General features: G+C 35.9%; 1 pseudogene; it reads left to right on the plus strand.

The window, feature by feature from the left end:
• Positions 1–471: 471 nt before the first annotated feature.
• On the plus strand, positions 472–9,901 carry LOC129875703 (60S acidic ribosomal protein P0-like; annotated as a pseudogene).
• Positions 9,902–10,845: the final 944 nt, after the last annotated feature.

Here is a 10,845-nt window from a genome sequence, read left to right on the forward strand (position 1 = left end):
ACTTCATACAAAGTTGAAAGGTCGTCGGTGCATTAGACAATCTGAATGGCATTCTTTTAAAGGTGAATATCCCATATGAACATGTGAAAGTGGTTTTTTTGTTAGACTTAGGTTGCTATAGAGATCTGATTGTAGCAAGAATAACCATCAACAAAATAGTACTATCCTTTGCCAGCGAGACGATCGAGCATCTAATCCATTAAAGGCATTGAAAAGTGATCTTTTTTTGTGCATGAGTTCAACTTGTGATAACCTATGCATACCCTACAACCAATGACAAGACTCATTAGAATGAGCTTGTTCTTTGCATTTGGCACCACAGTAATACCATCCTTCTTTGGTACACATTAGACAGGATTTAACCACTTGATGATCTCCTTTGTAACTACCTCTTATATAGGTGGGTTAGGACGCTTTTGGGGTTTAATGCTTGGTTTAAAGTCTGGCATGAGTTGGATTTTATGAGTACATATGCCTGATGGAATGCCTTTGATGTCGGCTAAGGACCATCCTATTGCTCTTTTGAAATACCTCAAGATAGATGTAAGAGCTTCTACTTTTGGTGATGATCGGTATCTATTATGACCGATAGCATGTTGTTGGGCCCCAAGAATACATATTATAAGTGAGATGGCAGGGATTTGAGTTCCAAAGTTTGAGGTTCCTCAATGGATGGTTTTACAAGTAGGGTTTCTCTATTCTTCAAGTCTACGTCAAGTCTCTTTGGTCTATGGTTAAAGGTTTCAAGGCCATTTAGTGCACAAACTATCTCTTCATACTCCTCGATGTGATCTTTAAGAAAATTCATGATGACTGCTCTAGAGCGTCAACACCCAATCTCTTCTCAATAGGTATTTTTGATTGTATATCATCAACTGCATGAATCACGGACACTACTCGTAGCCTATTATGATTCTTCATTGCTCACCATACGTCGAAAACCACTTCTTTATTATTTAGTCAAAACTTCAGCTAGCCCATTTCCATGTCCACTAAAGTGTGTCTGGTTGCCAAAAATGGTCTTCCCAAAATGATAGAAACATCAAAATCTACCTCATAGTCAAGAATGACGAAGTCACAGAAGAGTGTAAATGATTTGAACTTCACTAGAACATAATAAATAATGCCTACGGGCTTCTCCATAGTATGATCTTCCATCAAAAGATGTATTGACGTTGATTTGAGGTCTTCTAAGCCCAGTTGGCGAAACACTGCTAGTGGCATTAAGTTAATGCTAGCACCCAAGTCACACAATGCTTTTGCAAAGTTGAATACCCCTATGGTACATGGTATGGTGAATGTGCCAGGGTCCTCTTTCATTTGCACAAGTGAGTGAGTCGCTATTGCACTATAATGATATAATTTATTAGCCGGTTCAAAGCTTACCATTCTCTTCTTTGTGACAAGATCCTTCATAAACTTGGCATATCCAGATATTTGGTCTAGGGCCTCTATCAAAGAAACATTCACCGAAAGTTATTTCAATATGGAAATAAACTTAAGAAATTTATGTCTTCGGCCTTTGTTTTCAATCTTTGTGAAAAAAACTGAGGAGGTCGTGGCATTGGAATTAGAGTTGGAGTAGCATGTTTCACATTTCTTGATTTCACATCATGCTTTTTATTTCATTTTTTAGGAGATTTTTGCCCACTGCATCTTCCTCATTTTTTCTCTCTATTTTATCCTTACTAACAGCTGAATTATGTGCATCATCCTCATGTTTTAGCATAGGTGGATCCATTGTTTGAACGCCTCTTCATGTGGTCACAACCATGCATTGCCTATCATTCTTTGGAATATGGGATAGGTCCTTTCAGGAGTGGAATTAGAGACGATGAAATTTGCCCCAATTGTTGCTCGATAAGCTTTATGGATGTAGAATGTGACTCAACTTTTTGATTCATTCCGGTAAGATCATTGTGTAGCTCCTTAAGATTATCCTCTGTTGCATCATACTTTTTCATCATCTTTGTCATCATGTTTTCTATTCTTGTACGTCAGGATCCCTCATCTTGATTTTTGGGTGGGATATATGTACCACTCTTGTTGCTATCTCTCCTTCGCCAATCGCCTTCTCTATCTTACCCATGGTTGCGATCATTGTATCCAATTCGATTGTAGTTATTCTCACGAGTTTAGTTCCCTTCATGATTGTAGTTGTTGTCGCGGTTGTAATAGTCCTCTTGATTGAAATTATTATAGTTCTGACCTTTATTTTCTTGACCTTGGCACCAAACATCGTGATTGAATACTTGGGCATTAGTCCAAAATCCCCCGCTTGATCATTCACATAGTATACATCTTCCTCATATCCATAATCATCATGATTTGGCGCCCTACCTTGATGGTCGATTGCATTGATTTTCTCTTGTCCCAAGTTTTTGAATGTCAGTTTGATTTTAGTTTTTAATTGAATGATCTCTTAGTACCTCTTTATTTGGTATCTTGGAACCATGATTTGTGCTAACAATGAAAGGGATTTTTGAAGTTTCCATGTCCCTAGTGCTCAAAGCTAGGTTTGTCTTTGTAACATGATCAAGTCTCTCCGCAGCCCCTTGGAAACTATTGGCCAAGAATGCTCTGCTAGTGATGGTGTCTACAAAAACTTTTCCATTATCATCTAGTGCGAGATAGAATAGCTCACGAAGTGACTCATCTGCTATTCTATGATTTTCACATTTCGTAGATACTTCACAAATCTCTCCCAAGTTCCACTAATTGATGCTTTGGGCATCTGTTAAAAATTGTTGATTTAGTGTATTAGTTTCAACTTCTTTGACTATGGGTAATAATTTTTGAGGAATACCTCATGTAATTTATCCCAATCTGTGATAGAGTTGTATAGAAGCTCGGACAACCAAACTGTAGTTTCTCTAGTAAGGGATAATTGAAAACATGCAGTCCGATGACATTTATAGTTAGCCTTGGGTCACCAACGTTGCTCTTGTAAACGTACATCACATTATTGAGATGGGTGTGTAGATCCTTGGATGCCAGTCTAGCAAACAATCCTATACTATGAAACATTTGAATCCGCCTGCTTGTGATGCTAAACTTAGTTCCAGGCATCAGTGAAGTTAACACAATGGCACCAGTAGTTTTGATGGCATCACGATTGACCCCATAGTTATTCCATATGCCAAATTTAGGGGGTTGTCTGGGTGGAGGACGTTGTCTTGCTACTGGTGGATTGTTAAGAACATTCTGCGGTTGATGTTATGGAGCATATTGTAGTGTATTGTCGTGTTTCCCTCTAAGATGTTCCACGTTATCACCAAGTTCGTGTCTATCATTGAAATTGTTGTTATTCACCATCCTACGTAGTGCTCTTTCAATTTTGGGATTAAAGAGAATCAAGGGAATGCCTTGACTTCTCGTATTTGGCATGCACTAAGGATCAAAACCTGTTTCAGCACAAACAAAAAGAAAAATAACGTAAAATAAGAAAATAACAACTATAAATCAAATAATACAAATTAATCTAATATAAAAGCCAAACTTCCTGGCAATAACGGTAAAATTTGATACGCTCAAATTACACCACCCTAAAGAAGTATAAAGCGGTCATTGATCAAATATAGAACCTAACAAAGTTTAGGGTCAATCCCACGAAGAATATGATTTAGACTTGGATTAATCATTTTTTAGTGATCAATTTATTTCCGTAAAGAAAGGAGGGACTTGTAAAAACACTAATTAACTAATCAACTAACAAGCATCAATTAGAAAGTAACGATTTAATGTGGTTTAAATCAATATAAAGTAAAACTAGGGTTTATGTGTTTCCCATGAATCCTTAACTATGTAGAGCTTTTTTTATTAGTAATCATTTTCTAGAGTGTTAGATGAAAATCGCTAAGTTATTTCACCTAAGTTGTTGATTCAGAAAATAAGTGAATTTCACTATGAAACTTGATCTGTCTATGAGTGTATGCTTTACTAACCATTACCAATGATTTCAAATTTCGCTATCCCTTGATCCATTCAAGCTAATTAGATGAGGATGATTAGACCAAAATCTCATTGTTTAATTTCTTTTCCCATCTGTTACCTCCTTGATTAGGCAAGTAGGGATAAGACAAGTTCTAACATTAGCCACTATTAAAAACCAATCAAAATGAAGGGAAAAATAATGCATGCATGCTTACTATTCAAAAATTACTTTTTATTTAGTTCTACATCATTAATTCTTCATGTTTCCCACAACTCTAGTTTTGGAATTAGCTACTCATAATTATGTAATCACAATCAAGAGTATTTGGTGTAAAAAAATCATACACTTGCAATACCGAATGTGAGAATCCAAAATCTTCAAATATAATTCGAATGTAAATATCGATAACAACAACTGAAATTCAAGAATAAAAGCTCAAAAGTAGTTCAAGCTATATTCTTAAACCCACAAACGTGCATAATGTAAAAATAAACCTAAGAAGTGCATTTATCAACAAATAATCCTAAATAAATATGAATTTAGAAAAATCAGGAAACTTTAAGTCAGTTGGTTCCATGACTCATTTCTATGAATCTTCATGACTTTGACGATTCGTAGACCCAACTCGTAATTCAGAACTTACACTAAGGAACTCTTCTTCTTCACAAAAGACTTCTACGAATTGTATCATCTAGGACAACTCTTCAACTTGAGTCGCAGACCCAGTTCTGGTTTCATCTTTAGCAGCTTCTTCCACGAGCGTGTTCTATGACTCATAGGAATGTGAACAAGTCGTAGACTTGACTCATCATTCTCAACTTTTCATCACTCTGCACTCCCTTTTGATGACTAAAAATGAAGACTTGTATGCTTGTAAATGAGTCATAAGATAGACTCATAATCTTCAAAAATCCTGACATCAGTGTTGTGATTCCTCACTTAATTCTACTACTTAGTTTCCTATAAATTAAACACAACTAACATCAAATATACTAAAAAACACTTAAAAGACACACAAATCTTCAATTTTAAAGTATTAAAAGTACGGTAAATTCATGGTACATCAGAGTCCGATTGTAACACCCCTAAAGTCCTTAGCCTAATATTAACTCTGAAATGATCTAAAAATCTCACCAAGCAGGGACTACCAGACCAACCACAATCCATATTTCTCTTCATGGCCCATGGGAAGGTACCGTGAAAGGGGAAGGAGTTAGGGGAGAAGCCCACGAAGGGGACCATGGCTAGTGGTGAGCACCATAGATTGTAGTCCCTTATGTAGTGTTGACCCCCAAAAATCCCAAGCCTAGAGATGACCATGATTGGGGTTCACGTCCCATAGTGTAACATTTGTCAAAATGCTCATAAGTATCTTAAGAATGCCTTGGGAATAGGCCGCTCAGATAATGCATTATCGTTTTTTGGCATTTTCGAGTCTGAAATATCAATCAGGAGGTCAAAATCTGCGGGAAAATGGTCTCAATGAATTTTTAGACTCGTGTATCAAAAAATGAATTTTTTAAGAATTTCATAAAATAGGAGGGTGAGCGGCAAGTCCGCATCGCGGACTTGCTCCCTCATAGTGCAATTTTATATGAAATCTGGCAAAAATCACTTTGAGGCAAACTAGGCATAAAAGGCATTCAAGGAATGCGATTAACCTTAAATTTCATAAAACACATTTTTCAAATGCGATTTACATGTCCCAAATTCAGTTTTAAGTAGGAGGTACTTTAGAGATTTCCCCAATTGTTAGTTATTGAACCTAGATGTGTTTAAGATATAATTCAGCTCTATAAATTAACCTACACCTCTAAATTCATTCATTCTTCTACAATTCACCTACTCAAATATTTTTCTCTCTATAAAAGACTCTCAAGGACTCCATTGAAGACTTCCAAGAAATTCACTCAAGCTCTCCATCAAAACACTCAAATTCTTCCAAATTCTTGTGTCTTCTCACTCAAGATATGTGGGTATTGATTCATAGATTCTTTCATCCATGAAGCCCAATCAATTTCTCAAGTTTTCTATTAAATTCAAGTATGAGATTTTATGGATTTTATGATCTCTATTCCAATTGCATGAATTATTATTCTAATTATGATTATGAGTCTATTGTAATATAAATTTATGATTACTGCATTGAACTGGAGAATTTCTCCATGAATTTTTCTATATGGATTGTTAGGGTTCATGTTATGAATTATGGGTATTTTCAATTATACTTCTGAATAATATTATCTTTATGAATTATGTATGGGCTGATAGAAAGTATAGGATCATGCATGTTTTCAAGTCAATTTCATAATTTTCAAATAAATTGATCATGCATTCATGTTTTACTCTAATTTCCAAGTATGAATTATGATTATGTATTTCAATTATGATCATGAATTATAAGTATATTTCAAATCATGATTTTCATACAAATCATGGAAAAGGTAACTTAGGGCTCAATGTGGTGCCTTAAGGAATGATATAAATTATGTATATATGTTATGTAATGTGGAAGACAAATACTCACATTGCAGCTACGTTATGAAAATGAGCTATTTTATAATTTGAAACCTATGATCATGACTATGATATATGTTCATTACGATTTCTATGCTATGCATGTATTTCATGGGATTTGACTTAGCACTTAGTGGCTTGAGGTGGGGGCCCTACCAAAATCCCTAGTAGAAATCTCATATTTCTTAAACTATGTGCCACCGTAGGTTTCCTTCATGACCTAGCTATTGGATCCACATATAGTGAACATTATGACCTACCTAACAGGGTAGAGTCTACCTTAGCAAGTAGATTTCCTTTATTCGATGTAGGGGCAACATCGGGATTCCATGTTGTAGCTCGCATGATCTTATTGTCGGTTATGATTCCTATCCCACATATGTATGATCTCTTATGTATTTTCATGATCTCAATTATGCTTTTCAAATGCTTTGGTCATTATGATTTTCTCATGACTTTACTTATCTCATCTTATCGTGTGTTTTATTTGATGATTTGCATTCTATTATTTATGTTGCATGTCATTCCCTCATACTTCGTACATTCAAACGTACTAATGAATATTGTTGCCTACATTATCTCATAATATAGGAGTTGAGATTGAGGGTGATATCCATCTATGTGGCTAATTTAGCTTTCCTATCTGGTAAAGTTGTGGTGAGTCCTCATTTATCGAGGACATAGAAATCGAGTTGGTTATTATTTCCAAAGACTTTTGTTATGTTTTATTTTGAGGGTGAGCTAGGGACATGTCTTATTCCCCACCCATGTTCATGAGTAGAGGCATCTAGTTGGACAAATGTTTTGAGTCTATGTTGTGATATGACATTTTACATTTATGATTCATGGTCTAGACTCTCTTATGTTGTTTCTGCTTTTACTCTACCTTATGTATTCTTATGATATAAAAAAGAGGCTTGGTTGGAGCCCTTCGGGATTTCGATCATCGTGTTACGACTAGGCCCTAAGTTGGGTTATGACACGTAGTGCCTTCCCAAACTATGAAGAGGTCCATGAACTCTAAACCCCCTTAATATGATCAAAGTGAAGGACCATGAGCATCACCACAAACTGTGATAAGATTCACGAATTGTGGTGGCCTTTCATGAAGGTGATCGAGTCTGTTTTTAATAAAGGGAATTTCAATCTTTTCCCACCTTTTCCCAACTAAACCCTACACATTTAGGGACACAAAAATAGTCCCTTAACTTACTCAATAGGGTTTTCCCCCTCATATTCACACTTAAAACTTTGAGAGAAGTGATTGAAGAGAAGAAAGAAAGATAGGGTGCAAGAGTCTTCAAGCAATTCATTCAAGTCTCAATTGTTCCTTCGATTCCAAGGTATGTAAGGCTATCAAAACATTGGACTAAGTTCATCCATGTACCCTACATCTTCTTTGCATCGAATTGAGTCTCGATGGGAGTATTAAATGTTTCTATGATTTGAGTTCTAGGGTTATTTAGGATTCTAATAAATCTCTAAGTATCACTGAATTGAGTATTTGAAATATGTGTTCATGTCTTCATTCACAGGAATCGTGTCTGGATATTGCATTTAATATTTACTACATTGATTTGTTTGGAAAGCATTATTGTGAATTTCTTGAAAGAAGATGAATTAAGAATGAGTCAAGTTTGATGTCTTTAGGTGTTTTACTACTTTGAACAGGAGTATTCCTTCAGCATAAATGATTGTTTTGAGGGAGGATGATGATAATATTTGATAGAGTTGAAATCATGTCTCAAGTGAAAACATTAATGATTGAGATGTGATTGAGTTGATTAGAGTCCGATTTGACTAAATAAAATAATTTGCATAATTCGATTTTGATTTGAGTCTTATAAGCATATTGAGTCTTAAAAGGAGTATTGAGCACCGAACTAGGTAAGAGTATAGTCTCAACTCGAGTCCCATGATTTATGTAGCCAATGTAAGATGTAGTGTTGAACCTCTTAAGTTCCAAAATGATGGACTTTGACTGATTGTGGATCCAACGATAGTGATTCATCTCATACCTTGGCAAAGTATCAAATGGGTGAGGCAATGACACTACTTCATTGTACATGACTGGCTCATAGGTGGTGATTGTCAGTAAGAGAACCTTATAATTTGGATATGATCTTGCATGATTTGATTATTTGATTGAGATTGGAGAGGATTGAGTCAATTTCGAAAAATGTTGTTAAAATCTACACTTGTATATCTTCTGAGTTGAGTCCCCTTAGTTGATTGTTGAGATTGAGGTAAGTGTAGCTGACTTTTTCTCCTTCCTTTCTTTTTTTATACTCATATATTCCATGTATTAAAGACTTTTGGCCTGCATCATTTTAGGATGTAGATACATGTGCTAGAGATCATCAATAGACGCTCTATTGAATATCTATTTTTCTTTCCTGATAGTGGTGGGACCTCTTTGACTTTAGAGGAGTCATGATTATTTTGTTTTCTTTGGGGTAGCCATGGACTTGTGATTGACACCTTCTGTATAGTGATAGAGGCTTCATAGAAGGATAGTGATAATGTTGAGTCATTTTTTTGGTTTCCAAACTATTCGTTGAACGGAAATTGAGTTGAGATTGGTTTGAAAATGCATTATTCTTTTTTCTTGAGTTGATTAGCCCATCTGAAGCTCTTTTATATTCGTATTGAGTCTTCCGCTAAGAGTATAAATGAATAAATGAATGTGTGGTTGGACCAAGTGGTTCTCTTGGGGACCATCAATGGTCTTTGAGTGCCGGTCTCGCCTAGACTACCCTCTCGGGTCGTGACACCAGTGTTATTAACTTTGATGTGATTGTGTATTATCTGCTTTACTAATTTGTAGTTTCTTACTCATATAACATTTACTGAAAATGACCATGTGATCCTACCAATACATTGTAGTTGTGTCTCCTGGCAACACTGGTCTTCATCCTTCTCAGGCCTTTTTCTCTAGGTGCTCAACATTCCTACCGAGATTAACAAGGGTACTATTGAAATTATCATTCCTGTTGAGCTCATCAAGAAGGGTGATAAAGTTTTTTCCTCTGAAACTTCCTTGCTTACCAAACCTGGAATTAGGCCCTTCTCATATGGTCTTGTTGTTCTCTCCGTTTATGACAACAAATTTGTCTTTAGCCATGAGGTTCTTAATCTTACTGAGGATGGTTTTCCATAGGAGTATCTATGGTTACTTCTTTGTCATTGGCCATCTCTTACCCAACTATAGCCACTGCACCTCACATGTTCACCAATGCCTACAAGAATGTGTTAGACATTATAGTTGAAACAGACTATTCCTTCCCTCTGGCCGACAAAGTAAAGGAATACCTAGTGGATCCTAACAAGTTTGCCACCATTGTTGCTGCTCCTGCTGTAGCTGCTGGTTCTGGTGCTGCCCCTACTACTGCTAAGGATGAGCCTGCTGAGGATTCATATGATGGCATGGGTTTCAGTTTGTTTGATTAAGTATGTTGTTTGTAAGTTTGTCACCTTAGGATATCAAAAACATATTTTCTCTTTTTATGTTTCTCAAGTGTTCGAATAAAGACTTGAGAGAGAAATTTTTAGTGCCTTAGGAAATGTTTTAGAAATTGTGAGGGAATGGGGGAAGTTTGAAGGATTTGGATAGTTATATGCGGTTCAAAATATTCCAAAACGACACAGTTTAGGATTAAAAGAGTAGAAAATGACCAAAATATCCCTAAATTAATTCCATTGAAAGTGACCTATGTACAGGACCTACTGCCCATAAGACATTCTAAGATACGTCAGAAGACCCCATAGAAACCATTTCCAAGTTCCAAAGCTACTTGAATTGGCCCTTCGACCCTATAATCCTAGTCGATGGGTTATCAAAGACTCTATGGATCGCCAACTTCTCATTTTGTACAATTCCAAAACTCCAAAATTCAACTTCTTTGAATCTCAACCAATGATTCATCCAATGATCCATAAGACTTTTTACGGTTCATAGGACTTCTCGTGGAACATAACTCTAGCTACTAGAAATTGCCTCTTCCTCAGGACCTTTCCAATATCCCTATTTATGGATTGCAGGACCTTATATTGTCTGCAGATCCGCCCATAACCTAATCACCACTTAGACAATTTTTCCAACTTCAAGACCTTACCTCTGATACCATACTACGGTCTATAAGTCTTCGTATAGTTCGTCGACTGGATGGTAGAAAGCTGAACCTATAATATTTGTGCAACATTTTCTTTGTTTCGACTTTTTAGCTTTTGGGGTCTTACATTAAATTAAGATCACACTTTCAAACTATGAAATTATGTTGATAATGCTGGTTGGTTTAGCAGAAACTATATGCTTCTAGTTATAGCTAAATCATTGGTTATGGGAAAAAAACTACCCAGTAAAATTTGATATGAGATAAATTTATTTAACATGT

The sequence above is a fragment of the Solanum dulcamara genome, chromosome 12, assembly GCF_947179165.1.
Source record: "Solanum dulcamara chromosome 12, daSolDulc1.2, whole genome shotgun sequence".
NCBI classification, from domain to species: Eukaryota; Viridiplantae; Streptophyta; class Magnoliopsida; order Solanales; family Solanaceae; genus Solanum; species Solanum dulcamara.